General features: G+C 38.6%; 1 protein-coding gene across 6 annotated transcripts in view; it reads right to left on the reverse strand.

The window, feature by feature from the left end:
• Positions 1 to 17,708, reverse strand: part of LOC135200312 (uncharacterized) — a 338,907-nt gene that overhangs the window by 288,416 nt on the left and 32,783 nt on the right. For 3 of the 6 annotated variants that reach the window (XR_010311260.1, XR_010311261.1, XM_064228895.1), the window contains exon 1: positions 1,193 to 1,548. The exons of 1 other annotated variant lie outside the window; for it this stretch is intronic. The gene's annotated coding sequence lies outside the window, so the exon portion shown is untranslated. Of the gene's footprint in view, positions 1 to 1,164; positions 1,549 to 17,708 lie in introns of those variants that run through there. 2 more of the 6 variants (XM_064228873.1, XM_064228863.1) reach the window with 2 other exon arrangements.

A 17,708-nucleotide genomic window follows, 5' to 3' on the forward strand; every position in this document is an offset into this window, starting at 1 on the left:
GTATGAAAATTGAAACAAAAACAGTGTACTTACAGTTTCATTTTCAAGTCAAACCAAACCATTATAGAAAACACAATATAAACAAAGCATACGACGATGAAGCGGGCAGAGAGCGATGACGAACACGTCCTTCACACCCCGCGGCCGAAAGCAAAAGTGATTCTTCACCTCTCGGTGGGCGCGCGCGCACGATCGGACAAGCAGTTAACTACCGTTCTCCCCTTGTTCGAAGCTTACGACCGTCCCAGCTGCCGCTAGTTACCTTCCTATTGTTAAAGGACCGAGGGTTTGTATTACGTATCGGAACAAACAGCAACTGCCATAGTCTGGGCCGCCGCAGATAAGTACCCTAGATTTACCAATAACAAAAAAGATACCTTATCCGCATACCATGAACGTAGGCATGGCATCAATGGCACAAGTACCAGCACCCCATTTTAGGTCTATTAAGCCCCTTCCACACGAGGGGCAAAGCCACGACGGGCACTCTGATTTGCCCGTAATTCTCTCACTTTTCAACAGTGTTACCAGATCAAACCGTCCAAGGGAGGCAGTAGTCACAGTCAGGCTAACCCATGACTTGGACCACACTTGTGACTGCGATCCACTCACAAGATTGGTAACAGTGCCTGCCCGCCGTGCATTTGCCCCTCTGTGGCAGGGGCTTTAGGTAGTAGGTAATGGGCGTAATAACTAGCCTATTTAGTGGGCAACAAGCCAGCTAGGATAACTTAGGTATCCATGTTCCTGAGCGTAGTTAACTAGCCTACTACCTAGGTATAGCTAGGTACCTAGGTATGCCTAGTAGGTAGACTAGGCCCATGCCTACGGCATTAAATAGGCTATACAGCTGAGCTATTTTAGTATTAGTACTAGCCACTAAGGCTAGTAGTAGGTATACCTACTAGCTAGGTACTAGCCCTATAGGCCCTACATCATGAACTAATAGGCTAGGTACTAGCCTACTAGGTATATTAATTGGCCACAGATTTATTGGATCTAAAAGCTAAGCCTGAAAAAGATGAAAATTCATCACCCATCAAAAGAACCACCTTCCTGAACAGAAGTAGGTACTAGTATACTTAGGCTAACTATTTTTTTTTTTTTTGGTCCTACCTACCTAGGTAGTAGCTAGGTATAGTAGGTAGGCTAAGTTATACCTACCTAGGTACCTACTAGTATCTCAACAGACCTTAGAGGGACCTGAATCTTGGGAAGGTTTTCTTGCCTATCAGGTCCTTATCAGGACACTGATAACTTCAGTGAATTGATGACACTGACGACTAGATTATGATTTTCTATCACTTGTCGTTGACGTTGCAGGAACTAGGAGATGAAAACACCTGGTAAGTTCACTCAAACGAACAGGATCATTGTTGTTTTGATGATAAAAATTGTTTGGAATTTAGTGTTTTTCAGTGTATCTTGATAAATTGCATTTCTTGCTAACAATTAGATGAGCTACGATATTTTTTAAAAAAAAAATAAAAAACAATCTCCCGTTACACCCTTTTTAAAGAGAGCGAAGTGTATTAGCTACAATAGGATTCTTTGTTTTGTGACGTCACTTCAGACGAGATCTTCTTTTAAGAAGTGTTTATACATAATTAAAAGGATTATTTTTAAGGATCGTCATGTGCAGCTGTAGGGAAATATTTGTTTTGAAAGTAAAATTCATGTCAATCGCTAATGGAGCGAGGAAGAGGGCTGTTCTATGAGCAAGAGCCCGTTCTAGCATAATGCCAGTTTAATCTTCAACAACAACGAGTACCGGCGATCAGCAGCTGTACCATGACAAATTAGACAACAGACGATCCATGGTAGCTATACTACATATTAAATATCGTTCTGACATTGGCACCGGCATGTAGTGGCAAAGGGAGGGAACTAGCCAACCATCTCTCCCCAGACCCTGAAATCCTGTGACCACAGGCGATTACAGTTCCTTTTCAAATTAACAGTAACTAACTTGAAAAAATGTATTACATTTAACTACATCACTTTGTTTTCCTTCCATTCTTCAGTAGCTAATTCATTTTAAGTAAATCAAAGATAGTCTTATTATATTGTATAATATTTATATGCAGGATATAAGTGCGTTATTCCTTCAAGAAATGTTTGATTTCAGTTGAACAGTACTTTAAGGAGCTATTGAAAAAAAGGTCAATGTCACTTTCTGTATTCTTTTTTATTGCATCTTGCTTCACTTAAATTATTGGCATCGCAATTCCACTGCATATTATATATATATATATATATATATATTATATATATATATATATATATATATATATACTATATATAATATATATATATATATATTATATATAATATATATAATATATTATATATATATATATATATATAATATCTACTATAATTTGGCCCCCCTGGAAAATATGCTACTGCCACCCATGCGTTCTGGTGAGGTTGGAAAGGTGTAACAGGAGGAAAACCTCGCAGTTGCACTAAGAATCAAGTATTAGGAGAAGGTGGAAAGTAAGATGAAGAAAGAGAATATGAATGGAGGTAGGCTACAGTAAAAGGAAAGAAAGTGGGTGCAGCTAGGGGCCGAAATGCACGCTGCAAAGAACCTTAAGTAATGCCTACAGTACACCGCATGAAGTCCACTGACTGCACTAACCCGCTAAAGAGTAGGTATAAGAAAGATGTAACAGGAGGGAAACCTCGCAGTTGCATTTTGTTATAAAGGTTGAAAAGTCAGAGAGAAGAGAATATTAACGCAGGTAGAGTAAAGCTTAAAAGATGAAAAGCCTGCATTATCATTTCCTTAAGGACTTCGTTTTGGTGTAAAGTTAAGTAAATTTTAACACAAATATACGCCATACCGTAGGCATTTTAGTAAAAGTTTATTTCGTTTTTCATAAGGCTCTCTCTCTCTCTCTCTCTCTCTCTCTCTCTCTCCTCTCTCTCTCTCTCTCTCTCTGTTTTCATATTTTGCTTAAGATTCTGCAATTGAGCACCTCGCAAGTGTTAGGAGGGTAAATGTCGCAAGTGTTATAGGAGGTTTCATAGGGAAATTTGAAGTTTCGGTGTCTGCGTTATTTCCTGCAGCCGTTTAGATACTAATTCTGATGGATATGAAATAAGAATTCAAAAGTTGGTGCACATTTATAAAGTACCTAGAGGACATTCAAAATAAGTTCATGTAGAAATTGGAAATTAGACATTGTACTAAAAGTGCGTATCAGAGATTGTCCAATCAAATGGCGTATCATGAGACTAAAGCTAACAGTTTGTTGAAACGATGTGCGAATCAAAATATTATGACAAGTAATTTCGTAATCTGAGACTGGAGGTTTAAAACAAAACAAGGTCAGCAGACGCCCTAAAGATGCAACTAACCCTGTGGCGGGATCACAAGCTAAAAAAAACAAGTGCAACCCCTCCCCACATTAACCTAATCGATCCATCTTCCAAACCCACCCTCAGTCACACTTTCTTCTTTACACAACAAATACAGCAGGACAATTAACCTACACCTATACAAAACAAAACAAAAACAAAACACATGTACCTACCAACACTATACAAAAACAAACGAAAAAACAAAACACATGTATACTTACCAATCAATCCAATTATTCGAGGGCTATCCTGTGCTGTCCGCTGGTTAAGGTCACTGGGAAACCAACAACAACAACCAAGAACCACAACACCACAACAACACCAAGGACTACAACCCAACAGCAACACAACAACCAAGGACAACAACAACAATCAAGGAACACAACCACAACTCTACAACACAGCAACCAACCAAGGAACATAACCACAACCTAACAACACAACCAACAACCAAGGAACACAACCTCACATATAACAACAAAAGACCACTGCACAAACAACACAAAAAATCACAACAGCACAGGCACAACAACTCTAAGCTAAAACACTAACTTAACAACACCAAATAACAACAAAAACACACAACTCAGCTGACTATCAATGCCTTCAATAGACTCCTCCAACACTACTACCTATCACCAGCTCTCACCAAAGACCGACTCAAAAAAAAAAACAACTCAGAACTCTAATCTCTACCAGCAGACAACCCAGCCAGAACTCACTAACAGCCAATACAGTCGTTAACTATCCATACAGCAATTACACCCTCTCTCTCTCTCACACACACACACAGACGTTGTCAAATGTAACTTCATAACTCCTCCATATTTCCTCCCCTGTTACATTTGACAACGTCTCCTTTCACTCACAACACCCACACTAAATAGCCTTCCGCAACACATCTCCCTCACTACCATCCACCCAAATCCCATTCACTATCTCATCTACCCCTTCCAACTCTTGTCCGAACATCTCTCATAACTCTGCCACCAAATCACTTACCTACTTACCTCATTTACACTCCTGCCAAACTCCCGAAGAGACTCATTCATACTGCCAACTACATCCTTACTACCTGATTCCCTTCCTGGTGAAACTTCACCAAACCCTGACATTTCAAACCCACACACGCTATATGTATCATTCCTCCCCTCAAAGTCATCTGTATTACACTGTGTAGCCTTATCCACCATTTTTACCCTAACACTAACCCCTCTATCATGCAGCTCATGTCTCTCCCTTTCATTCCCTTTCCTTACCTTTTTCCGCTTCCTTCCATACTCAACCAACACCAACTGCCGATCTTCCAGACCCATTTGCTCACTAACACTCGGCTCACATTTATTCACCCTCAACCACTCACTCATCGCATTCTCCCGAACATACTGGGGTACTTCCCTCCACTTACGGAGCTGGTTATGGTGTGCCCTAACCTCATCCACACCCCAATCTACTCGCAATTTCCCCAACACAACTCAATCCACTTGGTCCCACTTCCAAAATCTCAGAAGGCCCTTCAAATTTCTCCATTACCTTATTCACATTCATTCTCCCTTTCTCAACCACCTCTTTCAACACCTTATCTCCAACCCTAAAACTTTCAAACCTTTCACTCGCTTTCTTCCACAAATCTCGATCACTCTCTGACAGACCCAGCCACGGCCTAACAATCCTTTCAAAATTCAACACATACTTACAAGGAGACATACCTATACTCTTCTGCAGTGTGGCATTATATACCCAAACTGCACGTCCTACATACATAACCCAATCATTGTCGCCTTTACTCATCGTTCTAACAGTCCTTTCCACCAAACCATTCGCACTGGGCATATATGGAGTAGAATACACATGGACAATACCCCATTCCTTCAACATTTCTTCAAATTCCCACCCCACAAACTCAGGCCCATTATCACTCAACATTTTCGCCGGCTTACACACACACATAGGCAACATCACTTGCCCCTCCATCCGTGCTACAGTTTCACTCCTCTTATCTTTGATGGGAACCACATAGGCAAATTTACTCATATGATCCACCATCACAATCATTCCCACATGCCCCCTCACAGTCTTTGACAACGAAATACAATCAATCACAAGCATTTCAAACGACTCTTTCATCTGCAATCACAACACAGGTGGACTCACATGCACACTCTGATACTTTCCCCTCTGACAGTCTTCACACGTAACAGCCACATCCACACAAATCCTATTCAACCCAGGCGCATAGAATCTCTCTCTCATGCACTCCCACAACTTATTCTTCCCCATATGCCCAAACCGATCATGCACCAACAAACACATACTCACTGCTGACTCAACAGAAAACACCGGCACATCCACTTCCCTGCCATACACCCCTTCCTGATGCAAAAAGTACACTATGTTTTTACAAACCACAAACCGTTTAGCAACCCTCTTATACACACACCCAACTCAGGCGGCCAATCTTCCACACGTACTCCCCCAAAGACACACTGCCGCAACATACTTATCTCCAAGCACTTATCTTGCATTTCCTCAATCTCCTCCTCACTCAACAAATCATTCTCACTTCTAGCAATATCAATTACCCCCACAAAGTTTGCTACAAATGCACTACAATCCTGAATCCTAGCTATTGTGCTACCCCCATTACTAAGAATCCCATTTCCTATATCTACGGTTACATCATGCATCCTCAAAAAATCCATCCCTATCAAAAAGCAAGCTGGCATATCATTTTCTCCCATGATTATAAAGTTATGTACAACTTCCAAATCTCCTAACCTAACCTTTAACTGCACCTCTTCCCACACCAAAACACTTCCTTGAACATTTTCTAAAAAAACAAAAAAATTTAGCAATTGGGAACAATGTATGTTTATTCCAAACTGAAAATTGTGCTATTCTAGTAGTGGTTAACTATGAAGAATGAATTAAAAGGAAAAACCGCTACTATCGCACCATCACCATCCAATGCTTCATGTCATAATGTATTTCCACTTAGTTCATCCCACAAAGTGATAATGCAATTTGGTTGTGCCCTCACTACGACAGCAAAACTTCAGTATGACTGGAAGACCCACCTTTCAGTGATGACAGTTCATTCAGACAGAGTTCGTTGAATGGTCCAAAGTAATTTTTAAGACAGCGGACGTAACCCTCTCGGCAAGATGGAAGAAATCCGTAAATGCAGAAATCGAGGGGTGATCTCCGTATTTCAGATTGCATTTGGAAACAGGGTGGCAATTAGGTAGCTGACCAACAGGATTCTCTCTCCCTATATTTTCACTTTCTAGTTTCAGAGGTCCAAGACCAGATAAGAAGTTGAGAACTGCTGTATTCTGTGTCTGAACTAAAATAATACTCTGCTGTGTTGAGGGTTTAATAGCGTTGGAAAGCATGGACGTTGATTTTAAAGCCATAGCAGATCTTTGTAAGGTTTTGCGAACTTTTGTGGTGCATGGCTGAAATGAAGTGTCAAGAGCTGATCACAGTTCTTTTTTACCTCAACAGTATCTTCTCACTGAAAGGTTTCAGATTCAAGAACTCGCCGATCTGAGGTAACACCTGTGATCCCAGAGGTCTAGTGGCCGATGCCCGAGATGAGATTTGTGATAATGAAGAAGACATGGATGAAAATAACAAAAGAGACGATTTTGATGGTAGTAATGACGAATGGAGCAACGACAGGGTGAAACACACCCATATAAAAGTTCAGATAGCCCTTGAAATTCAGAATGATTTGGAGGAGGTAAAGTTATGGAGACATATGGAAAACGAGTTATTGAAATGCCCATCTCACAGGGATTATGTTTTATGGAATAATCAACAAATTCTGGGAAAAAGAGGATTAACATAACCGTATTTCTTTTGGAATGACATAATAGCTGATGAATGTTGCTTTTTTTCTGTTCCATCTTGTGTGTCCTTTTCGGGATTATGAAAATCACGACGTTCCGATTTGCTGGGAAAAGTCACCTTTTCCTTGAAGACATCAGCTTTTTTGTTCTGCATCGGTACCTGGACTGAGCAATATGTTGAATTGTTTTCAAGAGGATATGGTGAGCCTACAGTGTTTACTGTGTTGTTTGATATTGTTGACGAAATATGAAATGTATCCCACCTAAATTTTTCAGCATTTCGTTGGATACTGAGTTCATGTTTCTTTGGATTATTATGAAACCCAAAATGATATATGTTTTTGTATTAATTATGTTATGAAGAAATTCGTGACTATTAAATCTCTGTACAGTGATTTTAAAAACCAGTAGGCGAGGTTGCAGCAAGCGTACGAAACGGCAAATGAAGAACGCCAGTTCTTGCGCGCAATCGATATGTTAAAGTACTTGTTATATTCACGGAAGGATAATTATCAACTTTATTAGGGTTAATTCCACTGTTCTTGACTACTTGTATACTTTTACCGTACGAGTTTCTAGGAACATCGCCGTCAGGAGCTCCTTGAAGATGCTCACTTGGATTTATATGAAACCCACAGCTGAGAACTTGTTTTATTTTAGAAATATTATGTCGCACTGTGATATATGAGTGGCCGGCACTTGTCAAAGGGTCAGCTAAGTCTCAGAAAACCTTTTCCTTTGATGATGATTCGAGATCATTAGTACCGTTTCCTGAATTACCTAAATCACTTCGAGCTGGGCCGCTAATTTTCCCCTAGAATATTCATCGAATATTCTGGGGAGGTCCAGTACCACTCTTAAAAGCATTGAGAAGATCACTATTATAATCAGATCTGCTGAAAATGCCTTGCCGTCGGTTATCATACTGCCTTCACAGCGCCTCAGTGGCGTGGTTGGTATGGTATTTGCGACCCATCTCGGTGGTCGCGGGTTCGATTCTCGGCTATTCCATTGAGGAGTGAGAGATGTGTATTTCTGATGATAGAAGTTCACTCTCGACGTGGTTCGGAAGTCACGTAAAGCCGTTGGTCCCCTTGCTGAATAACCACTGGGTCCATGCAACGTAAAAACACCAGACAAACAAAAATACTGCTTTCCTAGGGTATTTCTGCTTGCACCACCAGATGTCTTTACAAAGGTAAAGGACACTAGATGACATAGTGCAGTAAAAGAGAGGCTGGTGTTGTTTACATCTTCAAAATTTGGGTCTCTACAGCCACGGGGAAATAACTTGTGCACCGGGGAAGAAGAGACCATCTCTTCATGCTGATATTCACTTCTTGTGCTGGAATCTCCAAGGCCTTCGCCTGAACGAGGAGAGAAAAAAACTTTTATTATTACTTTATTCCTTGACTGACATAGACAAATATCTTATCTTCTAAAGAGTAGGTTTACAGCAGATTTTAAATTAGATGACCTAATACTGCAGCCACTACTAGATATTTTTTACACTAAAGATACTTTACATTAAAGATTTATCAAATAATTTACGTACATACGTTGTTAATTTTCGCATTACCAAATTACTCAGCAAATTTGCTTGCCGGTAAAGACAGGTTTGACTGTACAACAATAAGATTTCAAGAAAACGCAATTCACAACTTCCCCTAAAACCCATAAAAAGGAATATAAGTATCAAAAGACATAAATTCGGTTGATCATTTGCAGTTCAATATTGCAAAATAAAGCGTGATCATTATGATCAAACAAATCCAACCCATTTTGGTCGTTTAAATGTTTGTAAAACTCAACCACAAAACCCCAAGTCAGTCAATATGATCTGATGTCAATGAATCACTGCCTTTAAATCGCGACGATATTGAATCGAGATTTTTAACCTGGAGCTCAAAACTAGGAAGGCATCAGCCGGGGAAATACAGTGATTGACGCCCAGCTTCTTTCTGCTGCTTGGAATTCACTGCCAAGTCTTTGAACCACGTGGTAGACAAAGGAATATTCAGCACTCTCTCATTTGCATTAATTTTCCTGTTGTATGGGTTTTGTTACCGAGTATATGCAGTTTTTTCGCTTTTAGTTTTCTGTAAATGAAACCTATTGCGCAGGCTTTATCTGTCCGTCCTCAGATCTAAAGAACTACTATTTTGAGTATCCACCCTCCAATCATATAAAATTGCAACCCTCTAACCTCATTAATTTTTATTTTAGGGTTAAAATTAGCATGAATCGTGCATCTTGTAGCACTTTCCCGAGGCATAGGACGCACCCTCACTCTACTGTATCTGGTGAGCAACTGAATTGATCCTGGGCTGGTCGCAGCTGCTGAGCTGATGATTGTGTACAGCGTTAAGGCCACCATAAATTAATGTGAATAATTTTCCTGTGACGTTTTGCCTATCCAAAACTGACTTTTTTCCCTGTGGCATTCTATTACTGATCACCAATTTCAAGTAAATCTTACCAACAAACACTGTCCCCTGTTCAGTAATTTTTTCGTTGAATATTTTTGATTCAGAATGACTTTGTCATATCATTGATCCAAACATTCCGTGGCTTAGGTAGGTCGATGACATTTGTTTTTATTTGTAGATTAAGTAATGAACAATCAGGAGATTTTCTAACCACTGAATTCTTTGTCCCTCCATAAGATTTCAAGTTGAATGGGAATCAGGCAGCAAACTGTTGCTTTTGGATATTGATCTTGTGCGGCATTATGGCCTATTGGAATTTATTTTAATTTCAACCTTACTTATATTTAATAAACAAAACAATTATTTAACAACCAAAACAACTTACATTAAAGAGTAGATCCACTAATAAAACTTTGTGACATTGCCGTACATTACCTTTTTCCCTAGACATGGCCAAAGATACATAATAATGTAAAGCACTTATCACAAATGTTGACGTTGACGTTGACGTATTCCAAAATTGTCTTTGTCTTGGAGTTAGAACGTTCAGTTTTGTTCAGGGTTAATTTCCTATTACAATGTAGAGATGCAGGCCTTGCTAATGAGTAACTCTTACTGTAACTGTTCGCCGTGGCTGTGGTAACCTCCGAGGTAATTTACTTCTTACCTTTGACAGGTACAGTGATGCTCAAATCTCATGCGACATGACTCCATAGGATTTCGTTCAAAATTCACTAACTGGCAACCTAGCATGCTCCCTATTTATCTATTATTTCAATGCGGAAACGCAATTATTGCATACACTATGGACATAATATGTTTCATAAGAGTGAAATCTGTCATATATGTCAAAACTGTAAGAAAATGTCACGTGAGGCAAATTTCAGAAAAAAACTCTTTCAAAACATTTTCAAAACTTTCGTTCATACATCGCTAAAGCATTTGACCAAAATGAAGGCGTCATCAGCATCAGTTTCAAATGTTAAATAAAAAAAAAAAAAAACTAAAAAAAAAACTGTCATGACAGTAATAATGCTCCAAAGCCAACATAAAATTTGAAATAGTCCTATTTGATTGCTTTTACACCTCAACAAGCTGAAAAAAACAAAAATCTAAATATGTATATACAAAAGTAGAATGCGCCCACCGATGTCAACGTGTGAGGGGAGCGTGTGTGACGTATCATTAGTGTAGTGCAACAATAACCCACCCCCCGGTGTAACATTAGTAGGTCTACACTGAGTAGCGAAATGAAATTATCTTGAAAACACTTACATTATGTGTTAGAGGAATATTTGGATTTCATACATAATTAATTGTTATAATTCTTAAATATTTAAAAAATTATGGCATACTAGCAAATATTCGTCTAAGCAATCATTATTTTGTCAAAGCCAAGATAATGTTCCTAGGCCTAGGTGTTAGATTTTTTACTTTACAGTTAACAGTCACATCTCTCTATTAACAATTTCTGGCCAGAAAGCAAATGAGGTTAACTACACATTCTTGTTCTTCAAGTTACTTTATGAAAGAATAAATTATACACCAAAGCGAGGAGAAGGACTTTTAAGAAAATAATATTTTAAACCAGTTGAAAAACAAGTGTTCCATACGCCTTGATATTAATACTTATGATATTTCGATTAATGGTTATCTTCTCCATATAATCAAAATCATCTTTTATTCCTCAAAGAACAGGAAATCTCTACAAATAAAAAACATTAGTAAACATTACAATCTCATAAGCTTAGATATTCTTTTAGGCCTATAAATAATTTTGCAATATATAGGCAGCTTAAACGCAGCTTAAAAACTTTCAAAACATTCAAACAAAGAAAACTGGTTGTAATTCATATTCCTATTGTATTCGTCAAAAAAACAGATAATCTCTACAAATAAATTCATTAATAACAGATTATATCTCAGAAGGCTTAGATTATTTTTTAGGCCCATAAAACATTTTGCAACATACAGGCAGCTTAAACACAGCCGAAAGCTTCAACATCCAAAGAAAACTTGTTTTTAATTCATATTCCTACGTTGAAAATGTTGTTATGACTGTTGAGCTTAATTAAGTCTACTGTCATAATGCAGCAGAGTAGTTATGTTGACCAGTCCGAGGAGCATGTAAAGTGTGCTTTCATTGATGGCACAGCTAACCTTATTGCACCGCACTTTGAACTTAGCAGCGTAAAAAAAGAAAATCAGTTCAAATCACACAGATTACGAATTATACCAGTGCATAAAAGGGATCATATTTATATAAACATAAGGAAAATAGGGCTAGCAGTGAATTCACAAACTTTTCGACATGTATGACATTAGAAAAAAAAAGTATAACACTACTTGGCAACATCACGTTGAGTCTGAGAATGTGGACGATACAAAAAGAATCATGTTGCATGAGATTTGAGCACAACTGTACATATTACGCACGCGCGAACTTAAGGCCTATTAAGCAATTACTAGTTTAAGTAATTTAATTCATAAGTTTAATTTTATTATTCATTTTACTTACCATTAACGCTAATAGTTACTATACTAAGTAGCATTATTTACTTTTAATTTATTAAGAAAAATAGATAAAGCTTCGAGTGAAGCTAACGACCGAACGGCTATTCCCCACCGTCGGACGCTTTTGCAGGTTTTCAGAAAACCTCCACACGCTATAATACATAACTTTTCCCATCACAAAGAAAGCATTGAATTTTTAGTTTTAACATCCCGCTTTTTACGTGCATACTGAATTTGTGTCCATGTTTTCAGGAATGTTTTAAGAAATTAGGGAACCCTTACTAGTTGACTGACGAGGCGCATCTCAAAGCAGGAGCTCTTTTACTCTTTCTCCATTTATAAAAGGGTAAATGTTGATGCTGTTGACAGTTATCCATATACAGTAGATGAAAGTCTGAGCAACTAAAGTAGAGCTGGGTATGGAATTAATTAACTGAGTGGACTATGGATCCTTGCGCAATTGGTAAAATAGTTCATTTAATTGAATCAAGATCTGCTGATTAGCGATCGAGTGAACACAGATATGCAATTAGCAAGGGGATACAAAAATTGCTTTATTTATCAACACATCACCAATTAACCATAGTTTTGATTGGCAAGCGTAAATTATTATTTAGAACAAATAACGAACAAGAGAAGAAAAATAGTTGATACCCTCATTAGGGCAGTTTCTAATTTCAACTTAAATTATGGAACCTACAAGTTTGACAGTTTTTTTTTTTATCCTTTTATGTAAATCAGCAGACAAACTTGACAAGACAGTCAGGTCGTTGAATGATCAACAACTGTGTTTTTAGACTGTCAGTTTGATGATGACCGAAGTTGGTTACTAACGTTTTTTTTCTTTTTAACATACGTAACTTATCTTCTTTTAATGTATTATTACACTGTAACCACCTGACGAGGAGACTAGTTGCTCTTAAAACTGTAGTTTTCATTATTTCGTAAAATAACGGGATTTTGATTTATTCTTGCAGCAAGATAAGTGTGCGTGTTATATTGAATCGGCGAAAGCTTTTGCTTTGGAAGGAATATTTAGTTGCAGAAAAAAATATGGAATATGGATGCTACTTAAGAAAAAGTTTCCTCTTTGTTGACAAAACTGGTGCTGCCAAAGTGTGTACCACCTTGATTAGTGTAACACGATAAGATACTTCAGTCTTTGTGATTGGACAATGTTCCTTGCCTGAAAAACAGGCTCTCCAGAAAATGTTTCCTGCAGTACTTGAAATTCACGAAGTTCACAGTTCGGTCTTTAAACCATTCTTCAGAAGTAGTGGTTATTCGTTCCCCTCAGATAATCCTACAAAACTCTTGCCCCCTGACAGCAGTTCCTCTTTTATATCTGGATTTACCGCAGTTGTCAGGTGCATAAAGTTTTGCTTAATTCTTTTTCCTTTCCTCGACATCCGTCCCATTTAACAATTCTGAAAGTGAAAGGGAATCGTTGTCTGCAAGGAATGAGCCACTGTTGGTACTGCCTATGCATCACATGATCATACTTCCAGTTCCAAGTGGAGATGAAGGGACGTTACCTCTCTTCCGTTAATCTAAATCACTGAATTCACCGATAAAAATGGCGTTCTCTTCTAACGATACAGAGTAGGTTTTGCTGGTTTTTATTTACAGCTGCATTATTCACAATGTGTGTTTTATTTATTCATTTTTTTTTTTTTTTTTTTTTTACGAAAGAGGACTATCTAAGGGATTAGAGGTTAACCGGAAACTCCTTCCGGTTGGTAATTAGGTAGAAGGTGCATTTAGGTCGAAATACACAATCCTCGATCCCGGGCAACATTTACAATTGGTTGGTTTAGGTTGAGACGGCTTTATGCTCGCATGGACACTTTCATAAAGGTAATAAGATATTGCAAGGGCTAAGAAATCTGGTGTGAACTTCGAGACTCTTGTCACCTACCGAGACGATGGCCCAACCAAAGTCACCGGAGTTCACCAGAGCAAGCGAATCACCCTCGTTTCAGCCTAGAAGAGCACCCATGTCCGTTCAGAATTAACCGGAGCAAATAAGTATCGACACCAGAAAAAATTCTTTTCTTGGAGGCGTAACAGTTCCTCTTCCAACTTGTAAGATTGTCGAACCACCTTATTTATACAGTTTTAAAGTACAGTCAACATTTCCTCCTCCCTGATATGCGATAAACTCTACGATGGTCGTTTTGAAAATATTTTGGGGTTATTTACTTTGAGGATCATATCTCAGATAGCGTTATTATGACTATAATCTTTAAGATGAGAATTGTAAGTTCTGTAGGTCACGAAGGTATGTCGACACGTTTAAGATATCAATATAACCAAAACCTGTATTACTGTTAAGAAATATCAGCAAAATCAGGGAGAAGCAGAAAAACACAGTGGATTCGTGGAAGAACTGTAATACAAAGGAAGTCGCAAAAAATTTAAACCATTGCAAACAAACACTAGTCGTTACAGAGAAAATGATTCACTTACTGCTAGTGTCATGTCAATAACTTCAATGAATAGAAAATATGAGAGAATTTATAAAAGGTTTATGGCATTACAGAGGCAATAAACTTGAACACATAGAAAGTAGGTAAAGAATGAGCTAGGGAGTCGTTTCAAAGATTTACTCCACCTAGTACTACTACTACAACTCGTCTGTGGTCAACACAAAAGCCAAGGTTCCTTAGCTTATAGAAACGTCACTTATGGACACAGAGTTTATCTGAATTTGGACGTTACTATTTTGTTGTCTTCTTACTAAGGTAAGTACAATGTAGTTGGTGGAAACTACTTGTTTTATTTTTTTATGGAAACCTAAACAAACCATTGCAGTTTAGGTACCTACTACTTAGCCTAGTAGTCTGTACTACCTAGCAGCTGTAGCCTAATGGCCCGTGAAATTAGCCTTAGCCTACTAGGGTAAACAACCGCGTGGACTGGCCAACTCACCGAGTGACCAACTACCGTGGTTCGGCCACCCTCCGGAAAAGTACTTTTAACACGTCCTGGCACCGGAGATGGTCATCAGTCATGATTAGCCTAGTGGGTGGTGATAACAGGAGCTCAAGAACTCTACTCTCCTTTCGAAGTAAGTATTTTCTCCAAAGTTAGGAATTAAGGCCAAATTTTAAGATTTAAACAGAGGGTAATGGAAAGGGTGACCAACGCAGTGCCCACAACCCCAAAATGCTTTCAAAGTTTTTACTCACAACTCCAAATATTTCGAAGATTGATGCCGTCTCAATGTTTGCGGAGTCGCTTGTGTCAACAAACTTCCCATTTCCTGTGCTAAATCTGCACAGCACTTGTACCCATTGACGCAGGGGCACTTTCATCACAACAATCGAAACCCCAACCTCTAACCAGCACTTATTCGTACTTATTCAAGGGGACTACGGCATTCTCTGTGGCATTTTGTGCTCTTCAATTTTTTATCAGTGTTATCAATTGGTAGTTGTTTACCCTCCAAACTGGGTATTAGACTTACACAAAACTGGGGAAATACCTAAGTGAAATTAGCCTATCTATCACAACAATTTTATCATTACTGCCTTAGGGGGAAAAACCAGCGACTACCAACCCTTATCACGGTGGACAGGTCTTATTCACTCGATATTTAAATGGTGAACAAGAATAAACAATTACAACTCCAAGCATACCATTCAAAAGATTGAAGTTTCGTCAACATAATGTGATGATATAGGAAAGCCCCATACGAACTAAAATAAGCATGTGACGCTCTTCGTAAAATATGTTTTCAAGGCAGTTTTGAAATCCAATATGGCGGCTACCATGGGATGTACAGGTTCTGATCAGTGACGAAAATCATCTTTCCCAGCCTTCCCAGCAATCATTTGAACAATGTTAGCGTATATATGTAACGTTTATTGATCTTACTCAAGATTGCAGTTGTAATCGGCACAATAAAACAACATTTTGTTGCCTATATTACGAAAGTATGAAATTTTTATTCCCGGGGTCATGGTTTGAACTGAATTCATTCTTACCTTGTAATCGGTGGTTTTTATCCTTACTGCCATCACAACTGAAACTCCACAGTGCTTATTTGATTGTTATTATACACATTTTGGTCTCAGTTCACTCCACATTGCACTTTAAACAAGTTGCTGTTCCTGGTTCCTAAGCGCGCGCGCCACAAACACAGTTACGAACAGCAGACAACGAAACTGCAAAGTTTTATTCCCTAAATTGTTTACTTTACTTGTTATTAGTTCAAATTTACTTTGTTATTTAAAAATTTTAATTTAATTCATGTATATTATCCCTTTTTTTGCAACCAAATTACCCCGAAAAATTACAGATATTTCTAAAGTAGATACTACAATCAAATGTTTCTAATGTTTTTGTACATCTGGCTGCCGAAAACCATAGAGGAACGACTACGGATAAGATGATATTGTTAAGATACAATAAAGTTTTGTACATACTTACCTGGCAGATATATACTTAGCTATAGACTCAGTCGTCCCGACAGAATTTCAAAAACTCGCGGCACACGCGACAGTAGGTCAGGTGATCCATCATTCCCGCCGCTGGGTGGCGGGATCGGAACCATTCCCGTTTTCTAAGACAGATTTTCTCTTTCTTTCCACCTGTCTCCTGAGGAGAGGATGGGTGGGCCATTAATCGTATATATCTGCCAGGTAAGTATGTACAAAACTTTATTGTATCTTAACAATATCATTTTTGTACTTGAAAACTTACCCAGCAGATATATACTTAGCTGATTGGCACCCTTGGTGGAGGGCAAGAGACAGCTAAACATAATGATAATACCTTAAACTAAATACATTAGAAAAAAACAGAGAAAAAACAACATATGTTCTTGAATATAATAATCCATGGTTCCTACCTGATTGGGCTGAAGACTTCATGACTACTGTCTATGAGTCTGTCTGCTCAAGAGTCCCAGCGAGGTATGGACCTATGGCTGAATAACTCTTTGGATCGTGTCAATGGGGCGGGGGGTTAGCCCGCTTACGCGACAGAGCCTACTCTGGATTCGTACCAATGGGGGTCTGACCCACTTACATGGTAGAGCCTTTACCTTTGTCATATCAATGGGGAACTAGCCCTCTTACATGACAGAGTTAAGGTTTCTATAACTAAACACAAGGAGCACTGAGCCAATCCCGATCACCTGACCATGTTAGTACTGTTATAACCTAAGAATTGCAAGAGGGTCCCCTATTCCCTCTGACAATCAACCAATAAAAAACAACCACCAATAAAGAAAAATTTTAAACACTAAACTAAGTTAAAAAGGATTAGCTTCAGCTCCTTCTCCCAGCAACTGAATCCGCAGAAACATACGCTCCCAGAGCAAAGCACTTTTCGTAAGAAATTTATACGTCTCTTAGATAATTGGAGGCGAACACAGAGTTACATCTCCAAACGTTGACTCTATCAGAGCCTGAAGAGACCAGGTTTTGTGAAAGGCCATTGACGTAGCTATGGCTCTCACTTCATGTGCTCTTACTCTGAGAATCTTGAGGTGCTCTTCATCGCAAGTAAGGTGAGCTTCCTTTATTAAATCCTT

The sequence above is a fragment of the Macrobrachium nipponense genome, chromosome 23 (genome assembly GCF_015104395.2).
Source record: "Macrobrachium nipponense isolate FS-2020 chromosome 23, ASM1510439v2, whole genome shotgun sequence".
Taxonomy (NCBI): Eukaryota; Metazoa; Arthropoda; class Malacostraca; order Decapoda; family Palaemonidae; genus Macrobrachium; species Macrobrachium nipponense.